The sequence below is a fragment of the Cervus canadensis genome, chromosome 28 (assembly GCF_019320065.1).
Source record: "Cervus canadensis isolate Bull #8, Minnesota chromosome 28, ASM1932006v1, whole genome shotgun sequence".
Classification (NCBI taxonomy): domain Eukaryota; kingdom Metazoa; phylum Chordata; class Mammalia; order Artiodactyla; family Cervidae; genus Cervus; species Cervus canadensis.
This window is the reverse complement of record NC_057413.1, coordinates 7,778,514-7,802,937: the sequence shown is the minus strand read 5'-3', so window position 1 is coordinate 7,802,937 and position 24,424 is coordinate 7,778,514. Positions and strand designations below refer to the sequence as shown.

The window sequence follows — 24,424 nt, the reverse complement described above, 5'->3', positions numbered from 1 at the left end:
CGGTCACAGGGTTCCCTTCTCTTTCCCCTGTTGGAGCACGCCAGCTGGAGAAAAAATTTCCCTCCTAGAAATTGTTGTGAAACTATCAACATCTTTGTGTAAATAGCAAAACTCTGTGTGTTTGAATTCTTCTTGTATGCATGTACAGGCTTGGTCGCACGCGCGCGCACCCCCCCAAACACACAAGCCAAGCCCCTCGCACTCCAAGTCCTCACTTTATACCCTAACCAGCTAATTAAGAAGGGAACCTTGGGTGCGAGGCCTCTGCCTTTTAAGTGCCTCCTACAGCTTTCCCAAAATAGCCTTTGTTTATCCTTCCTGAAGGCGTTTGCCCTGGACCTTGCTGTGAAGGAACCGGGGGAAATTTTCTGTTTTTATGAGTTATCATATTCATGGTCAAGTCCAAAGGTGGGGCGGAAAGTGAATTTTGGTTACAGCAGAGGAGAAAAATACTAACTGTAGATCTCCTGTGTCAAGTGAAAGATGTCTATTTTAATCAGGATTTTATAACAAAAGAAATATGTGTAAGCAAGCCAAGTCTCTCTCTTTAAGGATTCATGCCAAGACTCTGTCCCATCCCTCTCCTGCCTCCTGAGTGAGAGGTGGCTTCAGGGCCACTGATGACTCATTGGGACTATACTGTCTGTCTGCTCCTGTGACTCTTAAGGAAAGCTGTGTGCAGAGAGGGGAGCAGGCTGCCAGCAGCAGGCAGTCAGCTGCAGGGCCCTGGAGCCCAGTGGCCCACGTGTAAGCAGGAGGCCTTGGGGGGACTCCATGGATACCACTGCAGGGGCTCTTGGGACAGAAGTTTTATTTATTTATTTATTTATTTATTTTGGTTGTGCAGAGTCTTCGTTGTTATGCACAGGCTTTCTCTTACGGCTTTTATGGGCTTCCCTTGTATTTCAGTCGGTAAAGAATCTGCCTGCCTTGCAGGAGACCTGGGTTCGATCCCAGGGTTGGGAAGATCCCCTGGAGAAGGAAATGGCAACCCACTCCAGTATCCTCGCCTGGAGAATCTCATGGACAGAGGAGCCTGGTGGGCTGCAGTCCGTGGGGTCACAAAGAGTTGGGCACGCCTGAACGACCAACACTTACTTGCTTACTTACTTACTTCTCTTGTGGTGAGCAGGGGCTTCTCTTCGTTGCGAATCATGGGCTTCTCACTGCATTGGTTTCTCTTGAGGAACACAGGCTCTAGGCTTCCCAGCTTCAGGGGTTGCAGCACACAGGCTTGGTAGTCCTAATGCATGGGCTTAGTTTCTCTGAGGCATGTGGAATCTTCCCAGATCAAGGATCTAACCCAGGTCCCCTGCATTGGCAGGTGGATTCTTATCCACTGTACAACCAGGGAAGTCCAGGATGGAAGTTTCTGAAGGTTGCATGGCATCTTGGCATATCACTAAACATTTTCATCTGGAAGGAAATTGACTAGTAGCTTATACAGTTTACATCATGGGTCTTTAAGGATATACAGACCAGCACCAGAAGAACAACTTCCAAAAGTTTTGAGTAGTCAGAACCCAGTCCTCCCACCAATGAACCAGAATTATTCCCTAATCCCAAGGTAAAGAGATAATACGAGAGTGAAAATATAAAGCCTGGGTGGAGGCTATGGCCATCCCACCCTGAACACGCCCAATCTTGTCTGATCTCAGAAGTTGAGCAGAGTTGGGCCTGGTTAGTACTTGGATGGGAGAAAGCCGGAGTGGAATCCCAGATCTGACACACACGGGCTATTTTCTTCGACAGTTAGCCTCTCTGAGGCTCAGTTTCCACAAGGACCTGGGGAAAAGCTCCTTAGTTATGATGGAAGTCAGTGAGACGAAGATTGCAAAGCCCCCCACACAGCGCCTGGCCAAGAGCAGGTGAGCCGATGACTTTAGTATATCCTGGAAATATTTATACAGCGTCTCTTATGGACCAGGCCGTGTTCTGGATGCTGGCAATACAGTCATGAACCATACAGGCCCTGAACGCATATCCTTAAATTCCAACTGGGGGAGAAACACAACAAATTAGGATTTGGGTTGAAATGAAATCAACATTTTGGACTGTCTCATTGCTTCCCAGGAGCACCGCTTTCTGTGGCTTTGCCCTGCAGGTCAGCGGAGTTGCTACCGCAGCAATGGGACTGCCTGCCTTTTGCCCGACAAGGAGGTCGTAGCAGTTTCCCAGCGTCTCAGTGGGTGTCTTTCATGCCAGGATCCCCATTAAATAAACGAGAGCAATTCAGGGGCCTATGATAATAACTGGACCAACACCAGCCCAGGACTTAATTCTCTACAACTCTCCTCTGCCTCTTCTGCCATCTCCGCAAGCTCCCTGTCTTTCACTTTTTCTTTCAAATCTATCTTTGGTACCCAGGCCCCTAAGAGCGCAGCTCAACAATTACTAGCTCCCTTTTTGCCCTTGACATTTGTTCTGAATTATTTTGCACGTATCAATATGAAAAGGCAGGAGGCGGTCACATGATGAATTGTCCCTGACTCTAGTCTGCTTGCTTCCCTAACCGAGGTCCAGATTCCACCACCTCCTCCTCATCTCCCCCTGTCCCAAAGGTGAAAATGTGAGCTCAAATGATGTGTCTGATATCTGCTTCCCTTTTGTTACTAGTCAGTTTTCTAGGAAAATCTTCTGTCAAGCAGTGACCAGTTTCCGAGTCACTGGGAAGGGGTGGGAAGGGGTGGAAAGGGTTCCCTCAAGTTTATATCCATCTCAGTTGCATTTTTCATATAGACTTTTGTTTCTGTTCCCCATTCACCTATGACCTATTTCTTCAACTTCATTTCTTCATTTCTTCAACTCTCACCTAGCTTAGTCATTTAGAATGTTTAAACATAATTAGTTGCTACCATGGGGACAGACAGCAAATATAACCAGGGCATAATAGTCACTTGGAGGGATATTCAATAAGGAGGGTGGCGTATTATTTTACCAAGGCTGCCATAACCAAGTGCTGCAGAGGGCTGGGTTAAAGACGGGAATGGGTGGTCTGGCAGTCCTGGAGTCGAGACCCCGAGGCCAAGACGTCTGCAGGGTGGTTGAAGGAGAGACCGCTGTCCTTGGTCTGTGGATGGCGGCCTTCTCACCGCCTCCTGCAGGCCATCACTCTGCGGGCTCAGGCCTGATGTCTCTGTGCGTCCTGGTCCCCTCTCTTATCAGGACATGCGTCACTGGGCTAAGACTTTGTTGTTGTTCAGCCACTCAGTCGTGTCCGACTCTTTGCGACCCCATGGGCTGCAGCACGCCAGGTTTCCCTGTCCTTCGCGGTCTCCCTGAGTTTGCTCAAACTCACATCCATTGAGTCAGTGATGCCATCCAACCATCTCCTCCTCTGCCGCCCTCTTCTCCTCCTGCCCTCAATCCCGCCCAGCATCAGGGTCTCTTCCAATGAGTCGTCTCTTTGCATCAGGTGGGTTAGGACCCTAACAATCCTGTCGTACTTTAGTTACCTCTTTAAAGCCTTATCTCTAAATACAGCTTCAGTCTCAGAGAAGAAGTAATACCGTGTAACGCCCGTTTTATGTGGAATCTAAAAAGAAATGATACAAATGAAGTTAATTACAAAACAGAGACTCACAGACTTAGAGAACAAACTTATGGTTGCCAGGGGGAAGGGATAGTTAGGGAGTTTGGGAAGTGTGTTCATATACACACTGCTATATTCAAAATGGATAATCAACAAGGACCCAGTGCATAGCCCATGGAAGTCTACTCAGTGTCATGTGGCAGCCTGGATTGGGGAGGGTTTAGGGGAGCATGGATAAATGGATGTGTGTGGCTGAGATCCTTCGCTATTCACCTGAAACTACCACAACATAGTTAATCGGCTATATACCTCAGTATAAAATAAAAAGTTTAGAGTTGAGAAAAAAGCATAATAAATACCATCCCATTCTGACGAATGGGGAGAGGTAGGGCTTCAGCATGTGAATTTGGAGGGGACATAATTCAGCCTTTAACATGTAGATTCTTACTTTCATTCAGATAACACATTCAGAAATTATTACACATCAGCTCAGGCACCTTGTCTGGCATTGGACAAGGTCTGGTCCAAAGCTTCCTACAGCCCAGGCAGACCTCCCATCAAGACCTCCCATCACTGCTGGCATCCAGGAGGCTTCCTCCAAAGCTCTGTCCTCCTTGGAGCTGCTGCAGTAGTCCAGCCCATGCTCATCACTGACTCGACATCCCCATCACCTTCGTGACAGGGCTAAGAGGTACAGCCCTGTCTTCTCTCCTTGTTCCCTGTGTGCCAGACTTGTCTCTTCAGACAAATGAGATCGCGATGGAGCAAAGTTGAGAGTGTGGTTCACAAAGGAAATTCCCAGTTGGGAAATCAAGGGCCCTATGATATCAGATTCTCCCCAAAAAGAGGCCATTATTCAGACTATGAAACACGTGGGCAGAGAAGGCTGCCTTAGTCACCTCTTACTGTCTTCATCTCCTCCTACTCCCAGCTCGTCTTCCCTCCCCACTCTCCTCATCCGCATCTGAGGACATTGCCACGCCTGATATCTAGAACATCCTCTCTTTACCCACCCTCCCTCCAACCCACTCACTGAATTTAAACAAGACCCTCGAATTATATCTCCTCTTATATACTCTTCCTTCATCTTTAGAAAAGTAGTTATCCTTCAGGACCATTACTTGGCTTCTACTTGTCCGCATCTCATCTCTCACTACACACACGACACTCAGGGAGGCTAAGAAGCTTTTTCAAGTTTATACAGCTCTTGGGGGGATGGATTAATGCTCAGGTTGGTCTCTCACTCCTTATCATGATAGCCTGCTCCTAATCACATGCTTCAGGTACCTGGGTTTTCTCACTAGACTCATTGGACCTTTGATGAGCAGAAACTGAGACACCAGAAAGATGAGACTATTCATACCATTATCAGAGCTTGCATATAGCTCAATGTTGCTTTAGAAATTGCTCTTTAATCTTTTTTTTGTTTCTTTGTTTGGCTGTGATGGTCTTAGTTGCCTCATGTGATCAAGCTCCCTGACCAGGAATTGAACCTGGGGGCCTCGTGCTTTTTAGGAGCTCAGAGTCTTAGCCACTGGACCACCAGGCAAGTACCTGTTTATTCTTTACTCAATAGAAATTCTTGGACGTTACCGGTGAAATAGTTATATAAGAACTATTGTTAAATGGCATTTTGTCTCTTAAAAGGAAATAATACCAAATGTTTCAGTGAGTTGCAAAGAAAAAGTTCAGTCTCACACCTGAGATTAAGGAGAGTTAAACTGCCACGATCCCGTCTCCTTTCACTCACTTTAGAAATCAAGGCAACAGAGTTTCATATGCAAAGTTCAGTTTACAAAGACAATTTCAAAGAAACACATTTTTTTTTAAACAAAGACCTGGAAAGCATAGAGAAAATGATTACGCTGAGACTAAGAAATGGTTCGGAAAAGGAACACACAGCAGAGAAATGTGAGAAGCATAAAGAGTAATCCATTTAACCCTCTCTTCCAAGATCTCCTGGTGTTTGTGTAACTTCAGCCCAAGCATCAGTAACAGTCAAGTTGATTTATGGCGGTGAAAGATATTTTTTTTTTCCGTGAGAATGCTGATGATGGAAGTCCAGTATTAGGAAGACAGAAGTCTGTGTACAAACCCAGAGTGGTGGGCTGGACAATGTCCAAGAGGTGAATGCCCACAGCCTTGGTGAGGGCAGAGGTAACCAACAGAACTTGGGTGTATTTTTGTTCTCCTTCAGTAATTTGCAAATATACATCCTTTGTAACAGATTTCTTTTGTGTTAATCCCACAAGGAAATTGCTTCCACTGATTTTGATAGATGTGTTTGTAGATAAATGATGCAGAATATGATTTCTTTGGAACGCTGGACAAACTCAGTTCTGTAGATTGACCAAAACGTCTATTTGTAAGTCCAATTCAGAAAGTCAAGTGCAGTAGCTGGGGATTCTGGAATGAGGTCACAGCTGGTCCAAGAGGGTGTGAGCTGCTCTGAATCTTGGTTGTCAGAAGACTCAAGTGCATTCACTAATATCTACAGGAACCATTTCTCAAAAGGTGGGCCAACAAAACATTAAAAGTGCTAATGATTCTAAGGTTGTAGGACTGTCTCCTGCACAGGAATATGGTTACTCTAAAGATACTTGTGCACACTGACTCTTTACAATTACCCAAAGAGAAATAAGAAAACATCTGTAAACATGCTCACCTCCCTCAACCCCACCCACTTTGAATTATGCCCAGGTTAAACATAAACACTTTGGGGGTGGGGAACCAAAACTGTCTCAGGTGGATAGTTGGAACTTCTGTGTGTCTACTTCTAAAGGGTGAATCCCTTTTGTTCCCTGTTTTACCTTCCTTCACTATTTAACTCTTGCCCCCTCGGTTTAGTCCAAAATGATAGCCATTTCTGCCAGATGTTTCCCTCAACAGTGGGGTAAGATTCTTTCTGCCAGAAAGCCAGATCCATACCTTGCTCCACCCTGACTCAGAACTCAGCCCAGAGTTCACATTGCCCTGGAACATTCCCACGCCAGCACCCAGCTGTCCCAGCTCTCTTGAGCCAATGTTGGATCTTCCATCTTTACTGGGTGCATCTTGAACCCTCTCTCAACTGTGCTTTTTGCTTTAACAAACACATAATTCTAAATCCATCCTCCTTACCACTTCATTTTCTTGCAAAGCATTCATTCAAATGACTAAATCATAGGGCTTTCCCCCAAATATTTGTGCATGAAGTCATGCTTAAAATCCTGATAAGCAAACAGGTGGACCTGAGCGAGTTGAAACAAAAGTTTGTGGAGGCATTTCCACAGTTCATTCCAAAATTTCCTTTGTAATCCTGGGGCTGTCAGTTACACCCTCCTGGTTCTGTGGAAGCCCTGTGTCTTTCCCCCTCAACTCCCAGAATTTCTCATCCTCAGGATCATTAAGGAAAAGATTTCTGGTGTCTCTGCCCTTCATTCTGAGCGGAGGAACCTGTAGGACATCCTCCTCTCTGATCCTCCCTCTGCCTTGTTCTGAGAGCCAAGAAACCTTCAGAAATTTGGAAATGTTGCCTCAAATACACACTCCTCTCCCTCATCCCAGCCGAAACCTCTGGATTTCCCCTGATGACATAATTTCCCTCGTCATTCTCAAGGTGCCTCACTCCCCACACACCCTTTCCCCAGAACCTTAGATCTGGGGCCATTGTTTGCAGCTCCTTGTGAACTTTCAGCCTTTCTCTGTTAATACCTCTCCCCTTCCTTGTCAGTTTCACATACCTACCAAGCTCCTCATACCCATTGATTCTCACCTGTCTTCCTTATTGCTTGGACGCCTCACCACCATCATTACATTATAAAAAAAGCCCCTGGGACCCACGTGGGGCACTCATGCCGCAGAGGGTTATCCCTGTGAGTAGCTGAGCTGTAGTAATTCAACACTTGGAACTTTGCGGCGTGTATGCTGTGTCTTTTGATTTCCAAATCGTTTTGAGGGCAGACTTTGCTTGCTCTATCTAGGTCTTATGAAGATGATATGTGGAACATGGCCCAGCTGGTTGACAATCATGTGGTTTTCTTTTTACGTTTCCATTTATTACATCCTCAGTTTTCGATGCGTGAAGATAGCCACTTCTCTCTTTGAGGTGTTTCCCAAAAGTAGATTTCAAAAACTGTTCTACCAATAAATTTCAAGAAATACTGAGTACTCCACAATCTAGTAACAATTCATGAGTAAATGGACAATTAAATCACCCCCAATATTTCATATAAATATCACTGAGTAGAATCCTAGAGCATAACTCTGTATGATGTCTCTGGTTGCTTCATTAGGAGAAATTTCTAGAAGTAAAACATGGGGTCAAAGTCTTTGTTTATAGCTCTTGACACATATTGACAACTTGCTCTCAAGAGTGGTTGTAACCATTTACCCTCCACCAGCACTATATGAGTGTCTCACCACACCCTTTTTTTCTACACAATCTTTTAAACAAATCTTTGCAGAGCAACCAGCCCAGATTGGAGGAGAAAATCCTAGGATACTAGGAGGGTAGTTTAAGTCCAGGTGAGGATTTGCTAGCCTGCTTTGAAAGGACAAAGAGTTAAAAAAAAAAAAAAAAATCCTTGGCTATGTGATAAAGGCAATTAGTGCTATAAAAAAATAAAAGCAATCAGAAATTCCAGGGGATCAGGGGGCAAACGACTGTAAAAGACATATAATCATAAAACATTCCCTGGTTTTGCAGGGAATGATACTTACATGGTCATAACGATGTAATGATTTAACTTTAAAAGTGATATAATTGCAAGGGTAGGAGAGGAGAAGAAAGTGTATTGTAAGAGGGCTGAAATTATATTTGTCACAGCAGAGATCAATAACTGAGGTATAAAAATAAAAACAGGGAAAGCAATTTAAGCTTATTGCTCAGAGATATGAACATAAATATGAGAAGAAATAAAGAGTTAAGTACTTGCCTTCAAAGAGTGGGACTTGGAAGAGGGCTAGGAAAACAAACAGCATGTTGATTTGAATTGCCTTGCTGTGTGTGTTCAGTCCTGTCCACCTCTTTGCGACCCTTTGGACTGTAGCCCACCAGGCTCCTGTCACCATGGAATTTTTCAGGCAAGAATACTGGAGTCATTTGCCATTTCCTCCTCTAAGGGATCTTCCAGACCCGGGGATCAAAGCTGCATCTCCTGTGTCTCCTTGCATTGTAGGCAGATTCTTTACCATTGGGGAAGCCCTTGATTTTAATTATGAGGCCTTTTTAACCAGGAGCATTTTAACTTTCATAAAATGTGTTTTAAAAGTATTCTAACATGTTGAGATGATTGGAAATCTTTATCAATTTTTAAATTTTTTATTACTTTGAATTAATATCTTTATAAGTCAGAATTCCATATTTCTTTTGTAATGTGTCTGCTCATGTACTTATTTAGCAACAGATGTTACTGGTTTTCTTACTGATTTTTAAGAACTTTTAATATATTTGTTTACACATTTTCTAGGAAATGTTTTACCCAGCTTATTGTTTCTTTTGTATTTTGTTTCTGCTGTTGGACAACATGTCAGCAAATATATTAATGTTTACATTTTTGTATAGAAATTTCCAATTTAATTTATATTTTCCTTATTTCTAAGTGTTTGATTCTTTATCTCAGGTGGTGTAGAAGTAAAGAATCCACCTGCCAATGCAGGAGATGCAAGAGATGTGGGTTCAATCTCTAGGTTAGGAAGATTCCCCTGGGGCAACCCGATCCAGTATTCTTGCCTGGAAAATTCCACTGGCAGAGTAGCCTGGGGGGCCACAGTCCATGGGGTCACAAAGAGTTGGACACAACGGAGCATCCATGAGTTGTTGTTCTGGTTCTTTTCTTGATAGCTTATTCTTTGTTTTTTGTTTTGTTTTGTTTTTGATAAATACTTATGGAACTTACTATGTGCCAGGCATTATTGTAAGGTCTGATTCAATCAATGGTATATGAGAGAGAGGGGGCTCTTAATTATTTCTCCCCAAACAGCTAATCTTTCTATGGTATTTACCACAAATATCATCCCTTTTCCATAGATTTGAAATATATTTCCAACAGTTTATTTTGTTTCAGATCTATTTTTTTCCATTAAAATCATACTATCCTACTTAATATTACTTTGTAATATAGTTTATATGTGAGAGCAATTTCTTCCCATCACTTTAATTTTTTAAAAAAATTCTTAGCCAATTTACCCACTTAATGTCTAGCTAGTCTTTTGATATTTTAAATGTCAAAATAAGTTCCATTGGAATTGTGACCAGAACTTTCTTAAGCCGACAAATTTAATTAAGAAACATTTACTCAGGGCTACCCTAGTGGTCCAGTGGTTAAGAATCTGTCTTGCAAAGTGAGGGATGTGGGTTCGATCCCTGGTCAGGGAACTAAGATCCCACATCCAGCAGAGCAACTGAGCGTGGGCTCTGAGAGCCACAACTGGAGAATCCATGCAGCCTCCATGAAATATTCTGCATGATGCAATTAAGACTGATGTTGCAAAATAAATGCATTTTTTAAAAAAGAAACATTTACTCTTCACAATGCTAGTTGGTCTCAGTAGTTAAATTTCAGTTCAATTCAGTCACTCAGTCGTGTCCGACTCTTTGCGACCCCATGAACCGCAGCATGCCAGGCCTCCCTGTCCATCACCAACTCCCGGAGTTTACTCAAACTCATGTCCATCAAGTTGATGCCATCCAGCCATCTCATTCTCTGTCATCCCCTTCTCCTCCTGCCCCCAATCCCTCCCAGCATCAGGGTCTTTTCAAATGAGTCAACTCTTCACATGAGGTGGCCAAAGTATTGGAGTTTCAACTTCAGCATCAGTCCTTCCAAAGAACACCCAGGACTGATTTCCTCTAGGATGGACTGGTTGGATCTCCTTGCGGTCCAAGGGACTCTCAAGAGTCTTCTCCAACACCACAGTTCAAAAGCATCAATTCTTTAGTGCTCAGCCTTCTTCACAGTCCAACTCTCATATCCATACATGACCACTGGAAAAACCATAGCCGTAATGTCTCTGCTTTTTAATACGCTGTCTAGGTTGGTCATAACTTTCCTTCCAAGGAGTAAGTGTCTTTTAATTTCATGGCTGCAATCACCATCTGCAGTGATTTTGGAGCCCAAAAAATTAAAGTCTGACACTGTTTCCACTGTCTCCCCATCTATTTCCCATGAAGTGATGGGACCAGATGCCATGATCTTAGTTTTCTGAATGTTGAGCTTTAAGCCAACTTTTTCCACGCTCCTCTTTCACTTTCATCAAGAGGCTTTTTATTTCCTCTTCACTTTCTGCCATAAGGGTGGTGTCATCTGCATTTCTGAGGTTATTGTTATTTCTCACAGCAATCTTGATTCCAGCTTTTGCTTCTTCCAGCCCAGCGTTTCTCATGATGTACTCTGCATATAAGTTAAATAAGCAGGGTGACAATATACAGCCTTGATGTACTCCTTTTCCTATATGGAACCAGTCTGTTGGTCCATGTCCAGTTCTAACTGTGGCTTCCTGACCTGCATACAGGTTTCTCAAGAGGCAGGTCAGGTGGTCTGGTATTCCCATCTCCTTCAGAATTTTCCACAGTTTATTGTGATCCACACTGTCAAAGGCTTTGGCATAGTCAATAAAGCAGAAATAGATGTTTTTCTGGAACTCTCTTGCTTTTTTGATGATCCAGAGGATGTTGACAATTTGATCTCTGGTTCCTCTGCCTTTTCTAAAACCAGCTTGAACATCTGGAAGTTCATGGTTCATGTATTGCTGAAGCCTGGCTTGGAGAATTTTGAGCATTACTTTACTAGCATGTGAGATGAGTGCAATTGTGCGGTAGTTTGAGCATTCTTTGGCATTACCTTTCTTTGGGATTGGAATGAAAACTGATCTTTTCCAATCCTGTGGCCACTGTTGAGTTTTTCAAATTTGCTGACATATTGAGTGCAGCACTTTCACAGCATCATCTTTCAGGATTTGAAATAGCTCAACTAGAATTCTATCACCTCCACTAGCTTTGTTCGTAGTGATGCTTTCTAAGGCCCACTTGACTTCACATTTCAGGATGTCTGGCTCTAGGTGAGTGATCACACCATCATGATTATCTGGGTCGTAAGGAGCTTTTTTGTATAGCTCTTCTGTGTATTCTTGCCACCTCTTCTTAATATCTTTTGCTTCTGTTAGGTCCATACCATTTCTGTCCTTTATCGAACCCATCTTTGCATGAAATGTTCCCTTGGTACCTCTAAGTTTCTTGAAGAGATCTCTAGTCTTTCCCATTCTGTTGTTTTCCTCTATTTCTTTGCATTGATTGCTGAGGAAGGCTTTCTTATCTCTCCTTGCTATTCTTTGGAACTCTGCATTCAAATGGGAATATCTTTCCTTTTCTCCTTTGCTTTTCACTTCTCTTCTTTTCACAGCTATTTGTAAGGCTTCCTCAGGCAACCATTTTGCCTTTTTGCATTTCTTTTCCATGGGGATGGTCTTGATCCCTGTCTCCTGTACAATGTCATGAACCTCCGTCCATAGTTCATCAGGCACTCTGTCTATCAGATCTAGTCCCTTAAATCTATTTCTCACTTCCACTGTATAGTCATAAGGGATTTGATTTAGGTCAAACCTGAATGGTCTAGTGGTTTTCCCTACTTTCTTCAATTTAGGTCTGAATTTGGCAATAAGGAGTTCATGATCTGAGCCACAGTCAGCTCCCGGTCTTGTTTTTGCTGACTGTATAGAGCTTCTCCGTCTTTGGCTGCAAAGAATATAATCAATCTGATTTCAGTGTTGACTATCTGGTGATGTCCATGTGTAGAGTCTTCTCTTGTGTTGTTGGAAGAGGGTATTTGCTATGACCAGTGCGTTCTCTTGGCAAACTATCTTTCTAATTATTTAAATCTTATTTTAAAACTCTAAGCTGCTAAAATTTTTGAGTTGCTAATGAACTCCAACTCTTGAGTTTGCACAAACTCCAAGAGATAGTGAAGAACAGCGAAACCTGGCCTGCTGCAGACCATGAGATTGCAAAGAGTCAGACATGAATTAGTGACTGAACAACAATAGTGAACTCACACAATGACTCTGAGAATATTTCAGTTGGTGCATAGGTTTTCTGCCATTTTATTTATGCCATTTGTTAATAATGCTGGGCTTTCCCAGTGGCTTAGATGGTAAAGAACTTGCCTGCAATGCAGGAGACCCAGGTTCAATCCTTGTCAGGAAGATCCGCTGGAGAAGGGAATGACTTCCCACTCCAGTATTCTTGCCTGGAGAATCCCAAGACAGAGGAGCCTGGGTCGCAGGGTCGCACACGACAGAACGATAACACAAATAATGTTACCTCCACTACTTCAGGAATCATATCTCATTTCTATTTAATGATCTAAGGCATTAGCTGGTATTTACTGAGCCATATTAAATAGAGGGATACTGAATACACAATTTGGACGACTGTAGAAAACCAAATGTTAAAAATTGCTATTTACCCAAGCCATGGCAAAGTCATATATCATCAACATCAAACAAATTGCAGGAAAACAAAGTTAATCTGAGATTTTATTTAAAATTATCATTATAATTTTATCACTAACATTTTTAGTAGTCAATTTAAAATTTGATACTATGATTTAAAGGCTGATAATTCCGCAGCCCTGCTAGACACTAAATTACTCCTGTGGGCATCACACTGCACATTGATGATAATAAATAAATGCTCGCTTTCAGCAAAATTGGCAGAGGAGAGAAATTTTCTGGCTAGTTATACAAGAATAGTCACTGCTTATAGGCACCACCAAACTTTCCTTCGTCTCTGACAGTAGCAAAGTCAGTTTCCTTTTCTCTAACTCCTAGCCTTGGAGATTTGATTGATGGTGACTTAGTTTCACTAAATCAATGGCACCAACTTAGGCTGTGTACACGGCTAGAGTAACAGCTTTTGAAATACTTTCAGAATCATACTTGAAATTTTCACTTTCACTTTTACTATATTTCTAGTAGGCTTTACATTCAAGTAAGTCATCTGACAAAAATTTGTCCTAGAGCTTTGAACCTAAAAATGGGAAAATGGAATGTAATCAATTTTCAAGATAACAGAATAATCAATCTCTGATTTTTCTCTCTGCATCTCAGCTTCTATTGCCTATAAAGAAATTGCTATAGTCTTTTCTGGAGTGTAGTGATAGGAGTGTTTTTTATAACAGGAATCATGTAAGAAGTGTTTGCACTCAAGTTTTACCAGTTTGATTATTTCTTGAGTAGGCTCCAACGAACAAACTACTTTCCCAGAATTAGAACACCAAACAAGCACTTGGTGGCTAGTACATCCCACTGGGCGGGTGGGTGTGGTTATTGGTTATTTGTAACCTGCAGCACTGACACTTTACTTGGTTCAAGCAGCCTTTTTATACATAATAGTTACATTCCTACTTTTTTAAAATATAGGAAGCCCATTCCAAAATCTCTTATCACCATGAAGTTCATCTTTGATTAAAGAATAGGAAGAGTCTTGTCGTCTTTCTTCTGGGGTAGGTAATTCTGTTAAAATACACTGTGTAGAATTAGTTTTCCAAACACAGCTGAGGGGTATGAATAAGAGAGTGTGTGCCCATGATTTCGAAGTCAATTATAGCCTTCATCGTGTTTGCCCATCAAGGATAATAATTACCTTTACTGATTTTCCATTCATCACATTCGTTATCTGTGTCCTCAAATCTCTTATTCAGCACATAAAAGAGAAACATAACTAATTCGCTAGGAATCCACCATGTTGTCAAATTTAAAAGGACTTCCGGTGGGTTCTACATGTCTCAGTGACTGAGATACAAGATATAGAAATAGCATATTTTAAAAATTCAGTGAACTTTTGCTGACAGTAAATGGAATTTAGGAAAATATTTCTTAGTGATATACATACTAAGAGTGGATTTTGTATCTAGGATTCATAGATTGTACAAATCTGAATAATCCTTCGTTTTCAATTCCTGAAAAGGATTACCAGTCCACAGCAAACATTTTGACAAGTTTTAGAGTAAAATTTTTACCTTTGAAAACTCAGAGATATGAAGGACTATCTTCTTACAGTATTCTTGTGAATACATTTTCTAAAGGTAGATTAGCAACATCAACTGAGGCTTAGCTCCTCATTTTTCTCTTACCTTCTTCTCTCTTAGTCTTCACTGTGTCATTCTAAATCATCAACATTATTGTTGGCCACAAGTTTTGAGAGTTACCTCCCTGTGGAAATTTAAGGCAGTAATGTTGACATTCTGCTGTTAACTCATCTTCACAAGAGATGAAAAATTCCCAAGCGGCATACTTTCCTGAAATATCCCCAGCTGACGCAAAGTTAAATAACTAAAAATTCAATACGGTTCTTAAAGATGATTTTATTCCATGAGGTGAGTACTAGCAATGCAAACAATCCTATGAAGACTACTAGCAATTTGTAGTCTAATTCCATTGTTCTTATGCTGTTATCTATTGTTTTTATAGACCTCCACTGGTGCAGAATGGATATCATCATGTCACAGACTCAGGTAAACCACAGCCAGCATCACTTGGTGAAGGATGGAGCTCATGCGGAGAAAATCCGCAGTTTCCTCTCCACCCTTGTGGCATCCTGGGGAGGGTGGATGCTCTCCCTGGTCACAGCCGCATGCACCCTGGGACTGTGTCCCAGGAGAGGGACTCCGTGCCTTGTTACTCTCTCTTTGACGTAGGGGTGCCTATTTTGAGTTCCGATGACAAGCAGTTTCAATTCACACCAACTTTTTAGGGGAGTGCAGGAAAACACTAGTTTCTAAGCACCCGGGTGAGAGAAATTTAGGCACAGATCCCCTCCTTAGCACATGTACGTGTGTGCTAAGTCACGTCAGTCGTGTCTGACTCTTTGCAACCGCATGAACTTTAGCCCACCAGGCTCCTCTATCCGTGAGCTTCTTGAGGCCAGAATACTGAAGTGGATTGCCATTTCCTCCTCCAGGGAATCTTCCCAACCCAGTGATTGAACTTGCGTCGCTTATCTCTCCAGTATTAGTAGGCAGATACTTTATTTACTATAAAGTAGTATACTTTATAGTATAGGCAGATATTTTAGCACACCTTAGCACACACCTGCTAACAATGTCTGGTTCACTCATGAATTTCTGCTTATCTCCACAGATATGATGTCCTCCCTAAAGTTATTTAACAAACATTTCCTCTCAATTCTTATGTTAGACTAAACCATAAAAAAGGTTGACATTTGCTCATTTTGTCATACAAATGAGAATCTCATAGGAGTTAGCCCAATGTTAACTGTGAATCATCTCTGACTAGATGTGACGATCATTTACATAATCAAATAATTTTCTGGTCGGGCCAGATCTCAGGATGCCAGAAATCCAGCTGAAGCAGGTATTTATCTAATCAGGCTTCAAAATTCAAAATCAAAGAAAAACACACCAGCAGATCTTGGTCAATCATAAGGCAAAACTGATGCTCAGAGCATTTCTATGCTCAGCCTCATAGTACTAATGCTGATTTTAATAAGAAAAATCTTTGCTGTTTAGCTATCAAATATTCATTAGCAATTTGAATAACTCACGCTTGTGCTTTTGTTTTATGGGAATATTTGTCCAGAATGATTTTGAAATGGTTTTCTGAGCTTTACTATTTTTTTCCTCATTAGATACATTTATGTAATATGCTAACCTATTTCTCTCATTAAGTCATTCTTGAATTCAGAATAAATTTGGCTTGGGTGCAGTGGGTGGGCATCTAAGGTGCTGTTATATTTAGATTGTAATTTTTAACATTTTAAAGATTTCTGTAGTTGTATTCAAAGATGAAGTTGGTATTCACTTCAGGAATTTTGAGTTATTTATTCAGCTTTTCAGCACAGTCATTTCATCATCATAAGATGAATGTGATAGTTTTTTAATTTAAGTGCAGAAATGATCTGCACTGTGAAAAATGTGAAAATCTGTAAAGCTGTCCAGCTTAATATCCATTTTATAAACATGATTTTTTGAGAACTTTTCACATTTTTTCCATAGTATTAGAGTTATCAGATTTCTTAATTATTAAGACTATTTTGGTCAACATGTTTATCTAGGAAATTTGTCATTTTAAAAGATGTTCTAAATCTTAGATGTTTTTGATATCTGTTATCTTTTCTCATATCAAATACTTCGGTTGTGTGTATGCCTTTCCCCTTGGTTGTGTTTTACAAAGATGTGTACATTTTATGTGCTGCATGTTCCTTTCCAAAGAAATATCATCTTTCTGATTTTTTTTTAATCATGGCTGAGTCCTTCTGTTAATCTACTTTTGCATATTTTATTATTCTCTTTGCAAGATTCTTAGATTAAATTCTTGCTTCATCTTCTTTTTTTTAAGCATTTATTTATGTATTTGGCTGCGCCAGCTCTAAGTTGTGACACATGGATTCTTTTAGCTGCAGCATGTGGGATCTAGTTACCCCAAACAAAGATCGAACCTGGGCCTCCGGCGTTGAGAGCTCAAAGTCTTAGCCACTGGGCCATCAGGGAAGTCCCTCTTACTTCCTTTTTTCTTATTTAATAATAAAAACCCTTCATGGCTGAGCTTTGGCCTCGGGGCAAGGTCCACCGCTTCTTGGGGTTTATTAATATAATCTAGTTTGGCTTGCAGATAAACCAGCAGGCTATTCTAATGAGAAAGGTGATCTGACAGGGCAAGTTCCAGGTTCTAGTGGAACACTCAGAATGGGAGCTCACCCAGATCTGCTAGAGGGTGAGTGACAACAGCTTGGAGAGGTGATCAAGAAGCAAACCATAAAGGGTGATGTTCTGGAGTCTGGGCAATGGAATGTCAATGGGGTTTTATGTTTAAGCATGACATCGTCATTTTTTGAAATGATTGTTTTACTTTAAAAACTTTTGAATGATTACTTTGATGTCCCTGTTGAGAAAGATGACTTTGGAAGACGACTTTGATCTCCCCAGGAAGAACAGATTTGATGGAAACAAGACAAGAGGCAAAGGAACCAGTTTGGAGACTGCTTGAGGTAGAAAGTCAGATGAGAAATGGTGGTCCCCTCCGTGAGCAAAGCAGTGGTGAGCGTGGAAGGAAGCAGATGGTTGAGATGTGTTTAGAAGGTGGAAAAACAGAACTTGGAGAGTGATGAATTGGGAGTGTGGGGTGAGAGGAGAGGGAAGAATGATGTCCAGGTTTTAGCCTTTGACTTTGAGGCTGTAGGGCCCTTCTCTGAGTCAAGGATGCAAGAGCAAAAACCAAGTCAGATGAAGAAAAAGGTTGCCTTGGGATACTCTGACTTTTATTATTATTTATTAATATAAATTGTTCTTTTGTCCCATTTAGTGCTGTTTACTTTGACCTCTATTTTATCTAAGAAATAATTTTTCTGTCCTTTGGTGTGTTCACATGTGTGTAAGTACCTGAAAGTAAACAAAATTTTTTCTTGTCTCATAAAAATACAGAACTTATCCTTCTTGCTCACTTCTTTTTTCTATCTACCAATCTATCCTTTTCTATCTATATTCCAATTAGGGTTAATAAAATCTCAGGTAATGTGCCTAAATTGTTGCTATGGTGTTATTTTGTATTATGCCTTTCACTTATTTTATCTTGCTCATTTTCTCATTCTTCTGCTAGAATATAAACTCTAAGAAGAAAGAGCTCACACTTTTATTTGATTTTTGTCTGTTTAATTTACTGCTCTAATCTGTGTAGAACAGCGTCTACATTATTTGAGTGATCTGCCAAATTATTTGTGGAAAAAATAATTATTTTTCTGTTATGTATCTTTTCTTTCTCTTTTCTGACAGCTGCATTCAGCTCTTAAATCACTAGTTTCACTATTCCTTGCTAATCTGCTCCTTACACAATTCAAGTTCCAATGTTATTCAGTGCTTGGTTGCCTATGGTATGAGTTGAAGCATTTTTTTTCCTCTCAAAGAAAGTGGGGGAGCATATTTTCTGATCCCCACCAGAGTGACGACATACCGAGTGTAGTTTGGTCACAATCCTGTAAGTTGCTCCATTGTCTTCGGCATTTAGGGGTTTGAAGAAATATTCTGAGGTTACTGGGACTTAATTTCTTTTTTGTAAATTTATTTTACTGAAGTAGAGTTGATTTACAAGGTTCTGTTAGCCTCTGCGTGCATGCTCAGTCACTTCAGTCGTGTCCAGCTCTCTGTGACCCCATGGACGGTAGCCCACCAGGCTGCTCCGCCCATGGGATTCTCCAGGCGAGAATACTGGAGTGGGTTGCCATGCCCTCCTCCAGGGGATCTTCCTGACCCAGGGATGGAACCCGTGTCTCCTGAGTCTCCTGCATTGCAGACTGATTCTTTACCACTGAGCCACCTGGGAAGCCCTGTGTTAGCTTCTACTGTACAGCAAAGTGATTCAGTTACTTTTATATATATATTCTTTTTCATATTCTTTTCCACTGTGGTTTACTACAGGATATTGACTACAGTCAATAGTCAATACTGTATCAATAGCACCTTGTTGTTTATCCCTTCCTTATATAGTAGTTTGCTGGATTTCATTTCTTTTTATGTGACCTCTTTGTTTTTCTTCTTGGATACAATTTGGGTATTTTTCTTTATCTCTTAAATTTAAAATTATTGGTTCCTAGAGGACAAGTTCATTCGTGTTTGCATATCTGGCAGAGCGTGTGGCTTCTGGTAGGGGTGGGGTGAATATTGGATAAACACATACATGAATAAAGACATAAATTATGTTTGGGTAAACTTAAAACCACACCACCATTTCTCTTCCTGACTATCAATCTCAAGTTCAACTGACATTGATACAACTTAAAAGTCAGGCATGCTACCTTATCTTCTTGTAGAATTACCAAGACCAGAAAGTTCTGGAAAGTTCACCACTATTGGAATTCAAATCAAATTAGCCCCTCTTTCAATACCTTTACTAGCTAACAAACTTTAGAGTCTTGCTCAAAATGCTTAACATTTTACCTTAGAGTGTTGACATGATAAGAGGCAGAAATGGAACCTAATTTTTAATTTATTTTATGATTTGGGTGAAACAAAAGTATTGTCAATGGCACAAATTATGTGTGAAATGAAAATATCTTTCTCCTGTTTTCCTTTTTGATCCTTCCCTTGGCTGCCCCAAAGTTGGTTTCTGTAGTAGATATAGGATCCCACTGGAATCAGCATATATTTACACAATATATCAGGAACATTTATGTTACCACCAGGTCTTAGGAGCAAGTGAGATGGAGAACAAAGCAAACTGAATCCAAGTCAACCAGTACCTAACAGGTGTATTGATCTAGCCTAACATAAATGCAGAAAGCCGAAAGGATATTTTAGTTGCATACTTATATATACACAATTAAACACATGCAAATTAATTTTTAAAGACTTTTTTGATGTGGACAATTTTTAAACTCTTTGTTGAATATGTTCCAATATTGCTTCTGTTTTATGTTTTGGTCTTTGGGCAGCAAGGCATGAGAGATCTTAGCTCACAAAACAAGGATTGAACCTGCACCCCCTGCAATGGAAGGCAAAGTCTGAACCACGGGAACTATCAGGAAAATCCTTAAACACGTGTAAATTTAAAATGCATTTCTGTCAGTCACCTAAGAGTGCATGCATTTTAGACAATATGATAATCTCTTTGGAAATTCAGAAGACAGAAGTTGCAAGTATGACTTCATCAGCAACACCTTGAGTTTGGAGAGATATCCATCAAAGGAATGTGATCCACGTATATAGTGTGATTCTTGATTTTACTTGTTTTATTGACTGCAGAAAGGCCTATGTCATTTATTGCTTTCATCATGTAAGACTGCAATGCTCCTACTAAAGGTATTTATCACTGGTCTATTCATTTTATCAAATGGTGAAAAGACTGTTGATAGTCAGTTGACTAGGTTTTGTTGAGGATGACTCAACAAAGAAACATCTTTTGCTTTGTTTCATTTTAATATCCTTTGAGTTACATGTGAGTATTGTGACGTATAGTTTATCAGTATCCTTCTAATTAACTTTAGAGGCATAGCAGCAAGGGTAGGTCTCCCCTAACTATGGTTTTTTGCTGGCATGTGCCTTTCATCAGTCCAGCATCCCTTTATTTTGCATTTGCAGTAATTTTAGAGACATCTGCCCTCAGATTCATGCTAACCTTTCAGTCTCAGGAAACATGGCTTGATCTATGTTACACCAGTTAAACAGAAAATACTTGCTGGATTTCATTCTGCATTTGAACGATATTATAAGCAATGATGGTATGGATAACCTGTTGGTATGTACAGATATGCCAGGAGCCACTGGAAATTCGTGCTTAGTGACCACTGGACTTATAGAACACAGCAGTAATTGACCTCATCCTTTCATTCCAAATCTTAGAGAGGGAATCTTCTGAAAGAAACCCTTTAAAGGGGTGTTATCTTTTAAAGAACATTTTTATGATGTGTCAAAAAGAGTATTTTTATGGTAAAATGAAATCTGGACATAGAGGAGACTAAATGAGTTCCTGATGAACAGTTGAAAAGTTTGCTTAGATGTAGGCAGGAACAGGCATTCCCTATGTAATACAACATGAAACTTCTTCAAAACTCAATCTTATCCAAAATGTTTTCCATGTAACATGACAACTTTTAGCAATGCTGAAAGTTTCTATTCATTGATAATGGCAAGAAACCCAGAAATTTGGGATTATTTGAGCTAAGAGTTGAAGTGAGCTGAGCCTGAAAATACTTCTCCAAGTCAACTACCTGCAAAACTTTTAGCTGTATTCACTGCTGGCAGCTGCCATAAACACCTGTATCTTTTGTACCAATACACAAAAAGAATGCTGTATATCTCTTATGATTTGGATGAAGCAAAAGTGTTGTCAATGACACAAATTATGTGTGAAATGAAAATATCTATCTTCTGTTTTCCTTTTTCATTCTTGCCTTGGCTGCCTCAAAGTTAGTTTCGGTCATAAGTATAGAATTCCATCAGAATCAGCCACAATCATTTATATTTACACAGTAAGACTAAAAGTCATATTGACAAAATTCCAGGGTCAAGTCTAATTTACAAAAGAAAACAAAAGCAGAGAATACCAAGCAAAACATACAAAAATACCTGCACTACCTTTATCCAACTTAAGCCGCTGACAACAAATGTGGCACAGTAGTATTTCCAACACTCAACATCTGTGAAGTTGATTTATCTTGTATACTTCTGAGGAATCTTGTTCAGTAGGAGTGGGAAGGTAAAGCACATTTTTTAATGTCAAAAATGCTCTTGAATTTTAATTTTACTTTATGAATTATAACCTCTTACCTTCTACACATGCATACATGTATATGTGTATGTACAGGCACACATATTCTGAAAAGGTACAGAAGATTGCTTCATGGAAGAATTTTAGCCTTCCCTTGACCTCTGGTAATTTCCTTGCTTCGCCCACAGGCAAGCCTGGTTCTGGCAGTCCCTACTGTCTGATGGAGGAATGTCCCAAGAAGGCCATAATCAGCCATGGTCGTAATCAGCAATAGGAATTTGCTTGTCGTAAGTCACAGTGAAATAAACAATAGCACACCCAAGTGCTTACCAAATCTTGCAAATAAGGACTCTGGCTTTACCAGCTGTTGCCAAACTTTTCAATGCCTCTCCTTCACTCCAGGAGGCACCCAGTCATAAATTTATGAAACAAACTTCCTGACCGTTTCCAAAACCAATTTCTTACCTCTGGTGAAGGACAATTTGCAAAAGAGCTGTATTGCTGGTCTCAGATTAGCCATGCTTTCTCAGTGGCTCTCACGCCATTAACTCTGTCTTGTCTCTAAATGCACATTATTCGAGAGCCCCTAATAGGAATGTGTCATTATATATCATTGGGGAGACATTCATTACATATCTCTGAAAATCTGCTTTCTGGAAATTAACCAATCAGTCAGTATTAAGCTCATGTTCATGTCAAGCATTTGAAGCGCAAAGCACTTTACAATCCCTATAATGTAGCTCTTCCAAGTAGAAGATTTGAACCATTCTTAGAGGGGACGTGTGATATGCTGCCAAAAAGAAGACCAACTCAAGCTCACGTGATATTTTATTCATGGAAAAAAAAGAACATACACCTCAACATTCAGTCTAATACACAGTAAACGGAACCTTTGCTAGATCGGCAGCAGCAGCAGAAATAGAAACTCAGAAATGCAGGATCTGGGGCTCTATCCAAGACCCGCCAGGTCAGAATCTGTCTTTTAACTAACCTTTCAGGTGATATGTAAGAACACTAAGGTTTGATAAAGAGGTCATAGGCTAACTTTGACTCATTCATGTCTAACCTTTTTAATATTTGTGCTAAATAATAAAATGACTGTGGTTTTCCCTGATGGTTCAGCAGGAAAGAATCCTTCTGCAATGCAGGAGACTTGGGTTTGATCCCTGGGTCAGGAAGATCTCCTGGAGAAGGAAATGGCAACCCATTCCAGTATTCTTGCCTGGAGAGTTCCATGGACAGAGGAGCCTGGCCAGCAACCGTCCATGAGGTTGCAAAGAGTCAGACATGGCTTAGAGACTAAACAACTACAACAACAAGAAGACTGTAGCACCACTGTTTCAAAAAATATTAAAGTTAGAGAATTAAACTTGAGCTCCAAAAATTCATCTATCACCATGTTATAAAAGATGTGCCTTTTTCACTTTCCTGTGCAGGTATGCTAGCCATACCACCTAGCTGTGACTTCAAATAGTAACAGCAATGGTGTGAATAAAGTTGATTTGTCGCAGCTAACTTTGGTTTAAAAAACCTGGTGCAACAGAAAGCCGTAAACCTTACACATGTGGTTTTCAGAAAATTCCACAGGCTAACTGAAATAAGCTACACCCGGTGATTCTCCTGAAGTTTAATGACATATACTAAAATTAAAATTATCTCTGGACAGGCAGGTAACAGAACTGCTCTCGACAATTTACTGTCATCCAGTGAATTGTAACTCTTCTCCTCGTTTCCACTCTGCTTGGATCATGAGGATATTCAAACAGATAACTCAGGTCACGCCTGGGCTGTGATGTGGCTCTGCACGAGGGGTGGAGACTGAGCTGTGGGTTGCAGGCTAAGAAGTGAGCCAGAGAGATCAAAAGGAGGGGAGGAGAGTCTGAGCCCAGGCTGCCGTGACAAAATTCCACAGACTAGGTGGCTTAAACCACAGCCACCTATTTTCTCACAGATTTGCAGGCCGGCGTTCCCAGATGAGGGTGTCAGCCAGTTAGGTTCCTTGTGAGATCTCTCCTTCCTCACTTGCCAACAGCTTCTTGAGTGGTGCCCACAAGGCCTTCCCTCTGTGGCCCAGAAACAGGCAGATTTTCAGGAAGAAAGGGTTTGGGAAAGAGAGACAGTTGGTGTTTCCTCCTCTGCTTATAAGGACACCAGTCCCGTCAGATTGAGATCCCATCCTTATGAGCTCATTTAGCCTTTATTCCCTCCTTATATTCTCTGTCTCCAGATCCACTCACCCTGGGAATGAGGGCTTCAACATAGTAACTTGATATTGGAGGAGATACAGTTCAGCCTACTTCACCCTCTGGCCTGCCAGCACTTACATCGTTCTCATAGGCAAAATACACCCACCCCATCCCAACAGCCCCAAAGTCTTAATTCCTGCCAGACTCAACTTTAAAGTTGAAAGCTCAAAGGCTCATCTAAATATTATCTAAATCAGTTATGAGTGAAACTTGAGATGTGATTCATCCTGAGACAAATTTCCTCCAGTTATGAACCGTGTGCATGTGTGTGTGTATGTGTGTGCGTGCGTGTGTGTGTGTGTGTGTGCGTGCGTGTGTGTGTGTGTGTGTGCGCGCCTTGCTCAGTCATGTCCAACTCTTTGTGACCCCATGGACTGTAGCCCACCAGGCTCCTCTGTCCTGTGAAACCAAACTGTTTGCCCCCCAAATACAATGGTGAGATAGGCATAGG

At 40.9% G+C, this 24,424-nt stretch overlaps 1 long non-coding RNA gene across 1 annotated transcript; it reads left to right on the top strand.

Moving 5' to 3' along the window:
- The first annotated feature begins 1,721 nt into the window (after positions 1-1,721).
- LOC122429508 lies at positions 1,722-22,014 on the top strand. The gene is made up of 3 exons (XR_006266050.1): positions 1,722-1,868; positions 14,981-15,024; positions 21,916-22,014. It is a non-coding gene; the product is annotated as an uncharacterized LOC122429508 (long non-coding RNA).
- The last annotated feature ends 2,410 nt before the right edge of the window (positions 22,015-24,424 follow it).